Raw genomic sequence first — 15,840 nt, forward strand, 5'->3', positions numbered from 1 at the left:
CCTCCCTCTCCCTTACTTGAAATGTGTGATCCTAAAGGTCATGGTTTATAAGCAGGCTCAGGTCAGATCCTCAACTAGGTGTTGTAGGGACAAGGATCTTTATGTGAACTCCTTTTTAAAACCAGTTGGAACTATAGTATCAGCTTTGCTTAATTGACCACATTTGGATTTACAATACTAATCTCTCCCGGCCTCTCCGACTCTTCTCTTGAGAGACCATGTCAGTTTGATCTAAAAACGAGGCCTGGACAGAACAGATGGGGATCACTGTGGAGAACTGAAAGACCTGACTTTTCCTTCCTCAAAATTGCTACAAAATTAGCTGATACACAGGTGGCTTCAGAACGATTTCTCACTACAAGCCATTCATGGGTTTGGATATACAGAAATGTTAGAGATTAAGTCAATCTTTTCCTGAGGATGAGATTTTAATTTAAAATGGATCAGTGAAGAGCTAACAGGGTAATTACCCAGACCAAAGCAGCATGTTTCCTAAGAAACACAGACACCATGGTTTCCATTTTTCTCCTCTCCCTAGGGCAGGCTTGGTCTTTAGAACATTTAACGTGGATGGTCACAGCTTTCACCTGGGGCCTCGGTGGGACTGTGGGTGGGCCATTACTCCTCTAAATGTACAAGGCACTTTATTTCAGTGATTTGCTTCTTCAAGCACTTGCTCAAATTGCAATTGACTTAACACACAAATTTCCTTCTACAATTCCTTCACAACTCGACGCACCTCTGGTCAGAGCTCTCCTCCTTGTAACTTCAGGTCTGAGTTTCACACTGTGACATTCTGCTTTCATCCATAGGATGAGCTACCCCTTCCTCCAGTCCAGCTACTTCTTCAGGACCTTCAGGAAATACTAAGGAACAGGTTGTTTCTTTCCCACCCCACTTTGACCAAACTACAGGCTTTTTCTTAAATATCTGCTCTGGCAACCACACTATCACAGGAGCTGTCTGCTCCCTGGCCCTGACCCCAGCTCCTTTGGGAAGATCGTTACATGATCCTCTGTTATAACCCACTGAATGTAAGAACCTACTCAGCATTTTACCTTGTGCTGTAGTTTGTGTATAGTGTGAATCAACAAGACACATACAGCCCTGAGAAAGACCAAAAAACCTGCCACATTTACACAGTCAAAAGTTTAAAATAGTTTCTGAATAGATCTTCTGCCAGTTCGACCACATATCTGATGATCTTCACAGAATAAACCAAGTGATATTTCTGCCTAAGGTTTCTAAGCGATACCTGCACATAAAATTTCTCATCAAGCCCTCTTCAACGCAACAGGAATAAGCTTTTTTTGCCCTGTTTGCTCTGTTCAGACTTCACAGGGCAGAATTCCCCTTTTGCCAAGAGAAACAAGGATTTTGCTCAAAAAACTAGAACAGGCTCCCCAGGGAAGTGGTCAGGGCACCAAGCCTGTCAGAGTTCAAGGAGCATCTGGACGATGCTCTTGGTCGTATGGTTTAATTTTAGGTAGTTGGACTCAATGATCCTCATAAGTCCCTTCCAGCTTGAGATGTTCTATGACTCTATGAGCAGAGCTAGGAACAGATAGGGAAAGGGAGGTATGGCTTGAAATTAAACTTCAAGCTTAATTATGTCTTCCAGTAACTAGACAAAAGTCTAAATGACTGTGAGTATATCACAGATTTGTTAAAACATCAACCACTTCATTAAGAAGACAATAAAAGTGTCTGTTCAAAATTAAACCTCTGTTTTTCCAGTGAGGGAAGCATTGCTTTCTACAGCTGACTGCCCCCACAAACCAGGAGAACGAAACCAGGAAGGGAAGAATTTAATAAAAATGTCATGAGGAGAAAAAGAGGGGAGAAAAATGAAAAGCTCTTTCAGTGATAAATCTATCATAAGACACAGTAACCTTTGCAAAAAAATTAATAGTTTTACTCTGATCAATCATTATGCAAAGACAGCTGTTGGAGACTGATCCAGGATACAAACAGGCTGTAACTTAATCACTTTGTGGACAAAAGCGGTGGATACGGACTATTTCTTTAAGTCACTGGTGTTGAGGTGATCAGCATAAGATGTTTTAACAAAATCACTCTCAGAAAGTAAAAAGGTGATTAGAAGTCACCAAAAATCAGGAACTCTTTTAAAGTCTCAAATACAAGATCATTCAAAATCAGTATTAGTACATGGGTTTATTGAAGCCATTGCAACAGGCAAAGTTTTAGTCAACAGCTTGTTCTTTCTCTGTCATGTTCTTCCTTCACTGTTATTTTTTTAAATCAAAAGCCCACACATCGATTTTGTCCAAAGTACTACTGATAGCACATAAATATTGTTCACATTTCTATAAATGGAACAGTTTATTACAGCAATTTCTTTGTGATTGTTGCTCTGCGCAAGAATGTTTTCAATGTCAAAGCAAGAAGGTTGCTGAAACCCTGCTTGAAAGCATTTTCTATTCTCCATGGAGTATAACAAGAGAAAGCCCCCATTTCTTAGTGTTTTAACAATTCAATAGGGTACTGAACCTTAGATCTGAACGCACAGCAAAGTATGATGACTTCGCCCATCTAAAGCCATGTGAAAGTGCAGGGTCACCAGAGAAAGAACTCCTGGAACCCTCCAACATTAAGAGAGATTAACAAAGTCATGAAAGGGTCCAGCTGCCCATGACAGGCCACTTTTTGGGCCTGGAGGCTCTGTATCATACCAATCACCCACCTAGGGACAGCATTCTCTCACCTGATATTTCATCTTGAATTAGTTGGATGGTTGTAACAAACTCCTCTGCACCCTCCAGCAGTCTCCAAACTGCCGTGTCGAAACTAAACTGGGCAAGCACTTGAACCATCTGGCTTTGCAGTTACCTGTACTGGGATGTGGGGACAGTGCTAGGGGTCTCCAGAGGTCCTTTCCAAGCCAAATCTTTCCATGATTCTATGAAAACACAGCATTTTTTCTATTCAGTCTATTAATATTCGAATCCCATTCAAAGCAAGCTTCCATTGTGTTGATTTTTTTTTCTAAATCAACCCTAGAAAATTGTCTCTTAGACCTACCTCTAAAAAAGTGGAATACAACATTTGACAATTATTTATTGAACTGAACACCTGCTGCCTTACTATAATGGAGAGAGAAGTACCGTGAATTACATGCATCTCTAAAAACAGGAAGGGACTAAAACTTGCAAGAAATCCTGTGTGTACAGTTTCTGAGAAATACACTTATTATTTGGCTAGAAACATTAGCTGTCAACTAAATGCAACTGGGGTACATGCAGGAAAAAACAACTCAGAACATATTCTTTTGAGTACCTAAAGAAGAAATTTCCACACCTTTGAGAGCTGAATCATATTGTGCTTCCATTTACAAAGCTCCTATTCACTTCAGCAGTCAAGTATGCTCCGGTAGTGCATATTTAGAAAGAAAGGAGCTTTTACTAGACAGGCAAACAGCAGGATAAAACACTATTGCTTTGCAACTTGCCAGTAGAGCAGAGTGTGGTGGACTGGAGACTATAATGAACACAGCATCAAATGAAAAAGCAACAGACAACTCGAATCTTCTGCCACGATCTTCTGCTTTGGTGTTTTGGTTTGGTTTTTTTAAAGAGCCCCTGCAACAGAAATATATTCAGAGATACGTTATTTTGACCACTCTCAGTAAAGTAAGCACACTATACTCCTAGTTATGCTTCGATATTACAGTAGACCATGTGCTGGTTTCCACCCGTCCACAACCTACTCAATATTAAAGCAAACTCCTCTCATACAAAAGTAAAGAATTAAATCTCTCCCACAAGGGGTTAGACGTAGTTAAGTCCATTTTGGTTTTAGCACAGCTAATCTCACAGCTTCCTCGCTGTTAGGCATGCCCATTCCCTCCAAAGTGCTGATAAAAGCACCCCTTTCCCGCAGACACTGCCTCCTGCTCTGCCCTGGCCCGGGTGGGTGGCAGAACAGCAATCCTGTTCCTGTGCCTTGTTTCATAACTGCAGATACTGTAGCGATAGGCTGCAAAAGGCTTCAGGCATAAATGCCATGGGACAGGTTCGGCACGCGGTAGAATATAAGCAAGGGGAAAGGATCTCACGCCTGGAAAGCCTCTGGGCTTTTCTCCTGTTATCTCTCTTCCTAATGAAAGGTATTACTTCTCCTTACCAGTGTCCCTGCACCATGCCTATGGCACTGTTAGGACGACAAGATTATTTTCACATCACTATTAAAGCAGGGGGTGCTGGCACTGAGCGACTCACAGGGGGGATCTCCACACTGAGGGGGCTCCGAGGCTGCGCTCCAATGATGCCCACCTATCCCCCACCATTCCCACCTCCTCACTGGAAAGAGGGAGCAGAGCATGGGTTTCCTCTGCAAAGAGCTTGCAGGTCTCTGGTTGGAGAAATGCTTTCAGTCGCCCTGAGCAGGAGCTGCTTAGTAGTCAGGTTTGAAAGACGCTATTTTCCAGATTCAAGCAAATCTGGTTTTATAACATGCTTAGGGAGCAGGAATGACATATACCATGTCACCTGCTGCAAAGACCTTCCTCAGTGGATTAAGCCAACAAAGCAGATAAATGTATATATTATTCAATGCAGTTATTCATCTACAACACCAGAGGAGAAAATTAATTAATTTACTAAACAGCAGTTTATGTCGCTTACAATTTTTAGAAGACAGGGGGGGTGAAAAAATCTGCCTCTGCTTATGAGGCTCTCTTGTCGCTGTGTTACTGCCATCTGGCATTAAAACAGAAATAAAAATCCCTTTTTACTGAATGTCAGTGCGGCAAAGAAGAATCCCGCAGCTCGCCACGTGTTCAAACACAGTCAGCGAACTCTGACAGCTCAAGGCTACAAACTGAGTCGGGTGATGTCCTGCCTTGGGCTCAACCCCATCACCCACACCAGAAGCAGGCTCAGCAGAGATGCAACAAAGCAGGGCACGGTGCCACGCCACCACGGGACAGTCGACCTTGTGCAGCTGCTGTCTGATGCTACTGTCACCCTGCGAGCACTGGGAGGACTGATGTCCCCAGGGCTGCCACTGTGGCCAGACCATAACAGAGTGGCTGAGGCTCCCTATTCCCAAGCCAAGCCTGCTGCTCCGTCACCCTTACACACCCATCACATTCCAACTTTTGTTCACCCCACCATTAAACCGCCAGCCCTGTGCCAGGACCCACGCTGCGTTTCTGAAAGGGGCTTCAAAGACATCAGGTTTCTGCCATTTTTTAGAGGCAAATACTGTCTGGGTGCTGCGTGTTGCACTTAATGTGTGCCCCATGCAAACTGAAACACTGCAGTAAAGCGGGCTGTTTAAATCAGTCAGTCTGTAAGTAGAAAAGAAGATCAGAAGGCACTGCAAGAAGAAGACCTGGCTTACAAGTCCAGGTCTTCCCTCTTTCTCTGAGATAAACACTGTGATCCTGGAGAGCTGCGACGTCTTAGCTATGGAAACTCTCAAACAACACTTACCAAGCACTTAGATCAATTTTCTCCCATGTTTAGAAGAGAAGGGAAAAGAAGAGATGTTGCCTTGCCTTTTCTTCCCCTCAAATCTCAAAGTAACCTTTTAAAATCAGGTAGAATTACTTTCATATCTATCTTAATTTTTCAACAGTCTTTACCTCTTTAAAAAAAAAAAATCTATGTAAATTGTACCTATCTGCACAATCCCAAATTCTTGTAATAGACTCATTACCCATTTTAAACCCAAATGCACCCTTCTGGAGGTACCTGCTGTCTCTGTTTTCAGGGAGAACAACGAACAAACCCAGTTATTAAGATTTTGTTACTTACTCCACAAACATGGGACCAGATTCCCTTGAGGATACAATAATCTTTCCATTGTACATCCCACAGAGCAAATTACTACCTTGATATAAACCAGGAAGACCTAAAACCATCTCATTGAGGGAATGAGATCCTTCTGGTCCCACGTTTGTGGGATAAAGCAACCAATCTATTTCATCTCATGTAAGCTGGAGATCTTGACAGCAGAGCCTTCAATGGAGGCAGGAAAACTGTAGCAGATGAACCATCCCATCCTAAAGTCAGTGTCTGAAATAGCTGAGATTAATCACCCTCTGGAAGTTCCTGGCTCTCCCCATTGACTAGAGAGGGGGTTTCATGTGAGGCATCATCACAAACTACAGCGTTTTGTTGTGACAGCACAGTCCCACTCAAGATGCTACCAAACCACCCATTTACTGCAAGGGCTAGAGAGTTTCACTCAGTGTTGCCAGGGGAACTGTGGGTTTATGTCGCAGCCGGTCCTGAAGGAGAACTGGATGGCCACACTTCTGCAGGAACTCCTGCGGGGCTCCAGCTGAGTCAGAGTTGTTCATCGGGCAGTTCCCCCGTCACCTGATGGCCAAAGAGGCACCTTCCTCATCCTTTTCTGTGTAAAGTCCACACTCCCCATCCCACTCTCCCCAGATCTTCCTTTCTAGGCAGGCTGCGCGGTGCTCACACCACCCACGAGCTCAGCAACAGCACTCCATGCAGGGAAGAGAGAGAGAAATGCCAACCAGAAGAGCTCCTCCACTGGGTAGAGATGCTGATGGAAGAAAAGCAAGAGGACTACAAGAAGTGCTTACTCCATCCACCCAGCCTGCACTTGCTGCCTTTGTCGGGCACACAGGGATAGGCTTGTAGCTAATTAGAAGATCCATGCAGGAATCTCTATTTCTCCTGGAGAGCAGACACATCCCTGTGTAAGGCACTGGGAAAATTCCAGCAGGAGTAGGGTCACAGGCAGGATATTCCAGGTGCCTGAGCTCAGCCGCTCTGCAGAAGGTTGTGCTTTGTATTCAGGGAAGAAAGAAAGGGGGGTGGGAAGCAGCATATTCAAACAGAAACACCTGTTTCCCGCAGGACCACAAAATCTCCAGGGCTGTTCTCCCCGCAAAAGCTGTAACTTGTTAGCAGGAACAGCCAGCCTTGCAAAGAGCATTTGAAAACACATTAGCAGATGTAACAGTAGGCTGTTAAGATGTTTAAAAAACACATCCAGAAAGGTGCTGGTTATTCGAGATTGTTCATAAAGAAAAAAATAATTTCGCTCCCAAAGCCCATGAGCTGCACTGAACTCACCAAGCACAATCCTCTGCCTCCTCCAGGTGCACCACGGCACGCTCTGCAGGGAAAGCAAAACATTTCCCAGTACATCACAGTGTGCGGGGAAGCCCAAACCAGTGCCTCTGGCAGCAGCGCATGTGTGCAGAGGCAGGTAAAGAGTGGACAGACAGAAAAGAAATCGCATATTCTGCTTCCAGTTCAACCAGGAAGCAACTGGTAGCAGAACCTGTCCTGAATCTTCTCTTCCCCCTGCCTCCTTTTTGTTTGTTTGCCTTGCTTTGTAATGAAAGGTGTGGTGGGTATGTTGGTGGACTTGGACTGCACCACAACCAAAGCAGTGGCACCTTCGAGGGATTTCCCTGGGGCAACCATCAAACCTGGTGGGCAACAGCCGCTCCCCAGTGCCGGTGATGGGGGACCCGCTTCGCCCACTTGCCTCGCTCCGGCAGTTTGGTCCCTCATGCAATGCGATACATGTGGGACATCTGTCGGGCTGATGTGGAAGGCGACCCACCTTTGCCTCCTCCACACAGCACGCTCATGCTGACCCCTCCCCAGCCCACAGCATGTACACCCAGTGCAGGGTCCCCACAGGCAGCCCTTATTCCTCCGCAGCCCAACCTCCCCAAGCTCCTCAACCCACGTCACGGTGGGTTTTCCCACTGCCTTGCCCCCAAGACAACAGGTTTCCCTCAGCACATCTCTGGCCAGATCTGCTGCCCCTCTCCACCATCCAGGTCTCCTCCCCAGTGACGCCACAAGGCCCACCTAGCCCTCTGGCTGTGCCTGTACCCTCCTAGGGCTCCCGCAAAGGCTCATTAAGGAAATCACAAAGTAGCACAGACCTTTCCCCGCGGTGCCGCAGCACCAATACCCCCTCGCTGGGGCACAGCGCCTGCCTTGGGTGCTGAAAGCTCCCGTGACTCTACGGCCCGTGGAGGCACTGACCTGCAAACAAGCAGTGCCAGTCCCTCACCTTGCAGAGGAAAACCCCGAAAATACCACTTCTAGGTAGGGGTCTACCGAGGTGGTGAATGAAATACTCGAGTATTATTTTTTTAAAAAACTTTGAGGAATGATACTGCTCTATAATCCTGTCCTGACTTCCCTGCCACGTTTATTTTTGCCTTGATCACGTTAACCTTGGAGGATTGCTCGCTGCCAGGAAGACTGTCCTTAAAGGAGAAAAGTGTGTAGCGAGAGAGACCAGACCAAGACCCACCTGTAATGGAACAGCATACTCGGCACTTTATCTGCTTTTAAAAGGAACACATGTTTGAGAGAAACAAAAAATAAGGGATACAAGATTATTGCAGGCTTTAAATAAGTAATAAAAAACATATACAATTGAATAATAATTCTGTAGTCACTTTATGGGAATGACATGAAATCTTGCTATTTGTGTAAATAAAAGGAGAGTCCTAGAATAAATAGCTACTAAAGAAAGGGAAGCATGGACTGGTTTTGCAGAAGAAGATGGGAGTCTATCTTCTAGCAGTAGCTTGACAATGAAGAAAGTAGATGTAGCAGAAAGGATACCACACCTTTTTGGGTCTCTCTCTTCATACCTGCTCACTGGCAAATAAGGAAGATATTACAATTCAGCTCAACACAGGCACTTCAGTTTAGCCATATGGCAGTAATCTATGAAAAAAAAAAAAAAAATAAAAAAAAATAAAAAAAAAGGAGAGTGACTTGTGTGCTCGTGAACTGCAGAAGGAGCCATTCAGCAAGTAGCCATGTTACATGCTGGCATCAGATGCCGACCCGGTCACTGGACCAGTGAGCAGAGCAAGAAGTCACACCTGAGCCCTTACACTTCCACCAACAGCCAGAGGCTGTGCTCCCCCAGTTAGCGTTGCGTCCTGCACAATGCTCCCCACAATAAAAATATACAGGTTTTTTTTTTTTTTAAAAAAAAAAGGTTTGTCCAGCTGTGTACAGCATAAAACTTTCCAGGAAGACATTTGGTAGAGAGAAATACTGTAACCTCATTCACTTCATTTAAGGCCTCTTGCTTTCCCATCCAAATAATACGTGTACAACTTTTTAATTGGTTAAGAGGAGTTAAATGGAAAAAAATAAAGGAAGGAAAAAAAAACCCCTTACCCCCCCAAACCCTGGGTGAAACTTTAGCAACCCAGGTAAGATGAAGACCTGCATGTCTTTGTTTCAGGCCATTACAACATGGGTCCATTGGGTTCTGTGGATTACTGCAGCACCCAAATTTTTCCAGAAATGTCAGACAAGTTTACCGCAGCAATTAAGCTGTCTACCATCTGTAAAAGATCTGCCCAGGAGTTTTCCTAATGTTTTTTTTCCCCTCAAATACATTTAAATTAAAACTTTCAACATTCTGCCTATCTTTCAAGTCCATATACATTAAGTATTGCAGAGCTGGCTAGATTTTTGAGGGCAACTTTTCCTTCTAAGGATTACTTGTGCACCGGTGCACTGAAATTTTATATACAGAGTAACACTCTGAATATGAATTATTTCTTGAGGAACACTGTGCCTATTCTTGGGAATGGAGAAGTAAAAACTTTACTAGGAATTTCAGCCAAGGAGCTGAGATTAACACCCTTTATTCTCCTCCCAAATGGTGAGTTATTTTCAGAATACTAGACCAGGCTCGAGCTTAATGTCTCCATCACACTGTATAAAAGTGCCCTACAAGTAAATATGTGCACTCAGCCAGTGCCAATGAAAGATGGGGATCTGAATTCTTGAGCACATTGGAGAAAGTTTTAAGTTTTCTCAGCAACATTTAGTGTACCTTGCGGTCCAAGTAAAACAGCAGTTAGAAAAACTGAAGGGTATTCTTTATGTTTCTCCTCCTTCTAGCTTGCATATAAACTGGTTGCTCCCAACTGCCTAACACTGGTGGGTGTTCTCACTTTTTGCTATGTACATTTTTTATGTAACTCTCTAAATACAGATTGCTTATGTGACAAATAACCAACCAGTCTACAACACATTATTTTCTCTCCCTGAGCACTTACACTCTTATTGCAACTTTTGTTCCTCCACCATATACACAAATACTGAGTCTCCTAAAATAACCTCTGAAAAAGTAATCCATTACCGATTAAAAGGTAGGAGGGTTGGGGGCACAACCTTGTTCCTGTCACATAGATGTGGTGTCTCCTTTGGAGCCTGATTTTTACGAACTTGGGAACAATTTTGTGATAAGGTCAGGCCTTAGAAGAACTGAGAATAAGAATCAGACTTTTAACAATGCCCAATAAATGAGTAAATAACTGAGCAGAGTGGCAATTATGAAAAGAAATAGCTCAGACCCTCACCTGGCTTCAGCATAGGGCCTTTCAATTCCTTGAGTGACAAGATCTATCTGTGAAGATAAAATGCTTCTTTGCTGTTGAAAGCATATCCTGAATTTTTGGACAGTGATTCTGCGCAGCTAAAAACTATCCATCAGCCTCAGTGAGTTTACAGCTGATGCTTCATTCATAAAACAATGTGACAACATAATGCTCCTGGTTTTTTCTTTCACTTTCTTATTGCGTATTTTTTTCTGTTTTTGAGTTTCATCTGAACAAAAAGCCCCTTAGACACGTCATTCATTTCCTAGGAGAGTACGCAAAAGCGCAGAAAGGGCTGATCACAGATGAGCAGAGGTCTGCATGACCGATCCCACCATGCTCACGGGGAACACCGAGGCAGCAAAACACCATGCACCGTCCTCGAGCCAGAGCTAAACCCCCCGCGCCATGCGGCAGCACTCGCACACCCTCCCAGCTGCAGGGCTCCTCGCCCTTCCTTCCCTGTGTCCCCACAGCTGGCCGCGTGCCATCCGTCCACAACTCACTGCAAAGAACATCCCATCTCCCTCCTGCCCTGCGGCTGCCACCTCCGCTATCCCCCACAGCTGCAAGGTGGATCCCCCCCGGCCATCCTCCTGCACCAGCCCCAGGGACTTGGCCTCAGGCTGGCTGTGCTTGGCTACAGCGGGCTGGCACGGCCACGGCCCTGCTGGCCAAGCCTGCCAGCCACCAGGGTTGGGGCAGCCAGATTGCTCTCCCTTGGGAGCCATCACTCATCGCATCTCCAGCAGATTTACTGTCACTGACCCCTGCACCATGAGGTAGTGTCTCTGACTCACAGGTCATGTGCCACAGCCATACAGGATGGCAAATGTCAGGGTTTTGGTGTTTTGTTTGTTGGGGGTTTTGTGGGTTTTTTGTCTTTTTTTTTTTTTTACAGGCTGCTTTTCAACAGAGCGAAGAGAGAATCGCAAGTGATGTTTATTTTTGGTTGGGATGCTGAAAGCCACCCAAACAATACACTGAGTGCTATTCAGCTAAGCCTCAGCACTCTGTGTCGAATACACATGCTTTACACTACACCCATCCTCTGCTGCTGTATTTACTCCTAGGGTCATAGCACAAGTTCTGGTGGAAGTAGAGTTGACACAGATACCAAAAATTTGCAGATTTAAACTAGTGAAGGGTTTTGCTGTTTGTTCTTCTCTCTATACAGAACAACAAATTTACAGCACTGAAATGAGATGGCTTTCTGCCCCACTTTACACACACACACACAGAAATATTGCTGCTTTTCAAAATAGCACGTTAGGCACTAAAAAAATAATAATAATAATCAGTATGGAACACATTCTTTCCATTAATTTTTTTTTTACAGCCTGTGGGCCCAGTGCTGCTCACATCAAATGGGGGACAGGCAAAAATGCAGCAAAACCATCAGCAAGGTGGTGAACCCCTAGGAGCCCTGCAGGGGAGCCTGGGCTCTGGAGATGAGATGGGGTAAGCACCCCCATTTCCCAGGCTTAGTAACAGGGCTAAAAAAGACAAGACAAAAAGGGCAGCTGTAAGGATGGGATCGGCATGGGAGAACAAGGAAGAGGATGGGGAAAAAGGTAACCAGGAGCACCACTGAGAGGAAGCCCGTACCCCAGGGCAGGCAGCGCTATGCACCCCCCCCACCCCAAGAGCCATCTCATTCCCACTGCCAGCATCTCTCCATCCTAGAAAGGTGCGGGGGCATAAGCTGATGCCTGCACCGCTGGCCTCCCCCATTTCTGGGGTGAAGGAGGAGGGCTGATGATGCTGGTATAACCTTTTCTAAGGCTGAGAGACTGCACCCTTGCTTGGATGTCTATCCCTCACCCTGGCAGCATCTTCAAAAGCTGGCAGCTGCTCACAAAGCTGCGCGGAAAAAGCATCCCTCTGCTGCGTGCATCCTCTTGGGTCTACCCTCTCCTCTCTAAACCACATGGGTGCAGACTACAAATGCCCAAGCAATTCCTTAGCAAGCCTCTCTAACACCCGAAAAATTCAGGGATAGTCTTTCTGAGACAGTTTGGCCATACCTTTCCACCAGGTCACTGCTGAAGTATTCAGTCCAGGTAGCAGCGACTGGATCAATTTTCATAGATCAGGCTCAGACCCCTGCAGCTACAACCCCTCTGCAACCTCTTCGTTCATTCGCTCATTTGTTTATTCACTTGTTCATTCATTCGTTCGTTCAGCGAGCACAGGGCTTCCTTTTCTTACTCACTTTTCACAAGTTACTTCTTAAAAATACCCCACTGCTCCCCAGGGGCCACTCGACGTCAGACTGCAGCTGCCAGCACACCACTGGCAGCCTCCCCAGTGAGCCCAGTGATGGAGGCGGCCAGCTTTGCTGGTGCCCCCACGAGCCCCCGGCTGCCTCCTTCAGCTCCGTGGACACCCGCTGCTCCCCGTGTCTGCCCCACCGCAGCCCTGCGGGGGCTCAGGGAAGCAGGCAGGCATCCCCCACTCGCTTCCACTGGTGCCAGGGACACCCAGCCGCTGCTGCTCACCTGGCAGTGGCATAAACGGCCACACAGGAGATGGTACACGACGATATTTGGTGTGATATGAGTCTGCCAGGATCCCTCGGTGCTGTCTGTCCTAACAGCTGAAAAACCTTCAGACAATGGAAAAAAAAAAGATCCTTGACAGCACTTTTATTAAAGCAGCTCTGGCTCCTACATCATGTTAACTTGTCTAAGGACGTGCTGTGACCAGAAGCCACAAAAACACAACCACAAAAAAAATAGAAGTTTGAAAAAATAGGTTCGGAACTATTTTCTCCTTATTTCTCCTGTCCTTGTCTCACAGAGACAAGAACAAAGAAGTTGCTGAACACCCAGCCCCTCTGAGCCAGTTCAGCTCTTCTTGCCACTCAAAACAGGCTATAAAACACATTTGTCTCTGCTGAGACATCCACAGCCGCCTTCATCCTGGTTTCTGAAAACACCTTGTGTTCTTAAGGATCCCCTTCATATGCTTCCACCAAGGCAGCACAATGAGTACGCTTCCAGGACCACTTTCTCCTGGGTGTACCAATCCCCTGAGATGCTTTCTGTAGATGCGCAAAAGGTGAGAGTGAGCCCTCCCTGGTTTTCCAAAACTTCACCCACTTGCAGATATTGGGAAGAACAATTCAACAACTGTGCGACTGACTCACCCGTTTCTCACAGTTTGGGTTCACTAACAGTACGTGCAACTGGTACATCCTTATATCCAAGGACAGAGGCCCCCTGAGACACTTTCCTTCCCATGCCCTTGTTCATCTTCATGTTAATTGCTGTTGGTTAGGCCATCAGGGGAAGGAGACACCTGAATTGTGCTTTACTCCAGTGTGCAGAATATGGGAGACACAAACGCAGAGCGCTGCCTGCTGTGCCTCAGACCAGACCCTTTCCTGCGAGAGCTGCTCCTTCAGCTCTGTGGAGCCATCCCTCATCGCCACCACGGCAGAGACCCAGCTCAGCAGAGCATTTGGATTGTGCTTATATCAAACAGCAGCCAGGGGAGATGTGGGGACATAGAGACACCCCAGGGGAGCAATGAACCACGGAGTAACCGTGAAGACTGTGTAAAAACAGAGGGACACAATCAGGGGAAAATTAAGACACACATCTCATCTGAGGGACTGTAGGGAAAGGTGGTGCATACAGCCCAAGTGCCTGGCCAACGAAGGCTGACGCTGAGCTGCTGATCCTGCTCTTTCCATTAGACCGTCTTCTGGCTTGAAACGTCCTGGCCAGAAAATCCAACTGCTATGGCTGGCTGTCCCCCTCTCTCCTCCATTCTGTCTGCACCCTGTCATTTTAATGGACTTCTGGTCTCTCTCTCTATCCTGCATATAAATTTCCCTGTTCCCCAGACAGCTACATTCTGCCACAGCTTTGCATGGCCTCCGCCAACAGCCCCTGGCTGCCAGGCTAGTCACTCCAAAGTTCTCACCACACCTGGAAAAGCAACAACCAGAAGTCCTGAACTCAGGACACCTCTGGAGGTGCCAACACCCCCGCCAAGCCCAGAAGGACAGCACCCATGGGGGGAAAAGCTGGTGCTGAAAATTACCTTTTGCCACTTCAACTCAGAGTTCATTCTTTGTGCCCACCACGAAATTCACTTTCCAGGTGCAGAATTTGCCTGTGTAGTGCGAGGACAGTGGTTATGTCCTCAAGCACCGAGATGCATCCTGCTGCAGGGCAGGGCCCCGAGAAGGTTTGCTCGTTAGTTTTCTACTGCTACTCAAAGTGCACTTTACACGTGCAGAAGGCACTAAACAAGCTGTAAGCATTTGCCAGGTTCTACTGTGATGCCATTTGCACATGCATTTTGCTCTGCATCTAAATATAAGTTAAATATCAAATATATCACAGATATATTAGAAAAAGGAAAACATAGCTAGAGTAAACGTGACCTTGAGTGCCCAGTCCTAGGTCATTTGGTCAAACACAAAGTTCTTACCGAGTTCACCAATACTGAAGGAAATTCAGGCAGGAAGACAGCAACAATAATTTCAACTATTGGCTTTCTGTTTCTCTAGGTTGTGAGTCACTGCAAACCCGACACTTTGCAGCAAGGAAAAAATAACAAAGCAATTCTATAAGTCAGCCTAATATGCCTTATCATAACAGGTATGCACAAGCATGCTTAGGTGTATGCTTGTGTGCAGGCTGGAGGCCGGCTGTCTGAATTTGTGCATTATTTTTAGTGTGAGTTAAAATGCTGTCATTGAACAGCAGGTTATTTTTTTCCCCAAAAATGAGACCTCTGGCAAAAGCATATGAATGAAGTAGGCCCTATTTCATTTTTTTTCTATTTTAAAAATATTTTCTGCAGGCTCTGCAGATTCATTTTGGCCACAATTAGAAGTAGTACACTTGTGCTAACATCAGTGTTGCTCAAAAGCATAATCTGTAAAATCAAAAATCCAATGTGAACAAAACTGTTGGCAAAAACATCATTCTGTATTATAGGCAAAACCAAAATGTAGCTCCTTTTTCACATGCTTCCAGAAAGAAAAACTTCAACTTCATGGATGTGAGTTGCAAACCACGATTTCATTTCACAGAGAAAACGTGCCGGCGGGGACCCAGAGCTGAATTTACAGCAGAGAGTAAACGCTGGGGTTCACTTAGCAGTGGGGTTCCCCGACGTGGGGCTCCATCGCATTAAATATTGCCACTTGGAGAGATGTGGGGGTTTAAAGCAAAGCAGCAAGTGCCACAGCACTAAAACTCATACGATGTGGCAACACTGCCCTCCTGCTTCCTGGTGGCTCCTGCCCTTTCCTATGTTCAGCACAGCTGGGGAGAGCTGCTGGGGCAGGGGTGCGGGGGGCTCACTTTGCGCTTCCTTCAGCCCATTCCCACCTCCTTGCGCAGGCAGCAGAGGAGCAGCAAAATCTCACTGGGGAAAAGAGGATAATAAAAGCCCGAAACGTCAATTTCATAGTTTTCTCAGGGGGAATACAT

The 15,840-nt window shown here is 45.9% G+C and overlaps 1 long non-coding RNA gene across 1 annotated transcript in view; it reads left to right on the forward strand.

Annotated features, from left to right (window-relative positions):
* Positions 1-15,840, forward strand: part of LOC308059403 — a 118,715-nt gene that overhangs the window by 68,745 nt on the left and 34,130 nt on the right. The gene's annotated exons all lie outside the window — the stretch shown is intronic.

The sequence above is a fragment of the Falco punctatus genome, assembly GCF_963210335.1.
Source record: "Falco punctatus genome assembly, chromosome: 2".
Taxonomy (NCBI): domain Eukaryota; kingdom Metazoa; phylum Chordata; class Aves; order Falconiformes; family Falconidae; genus Falco; species Falco punctatus.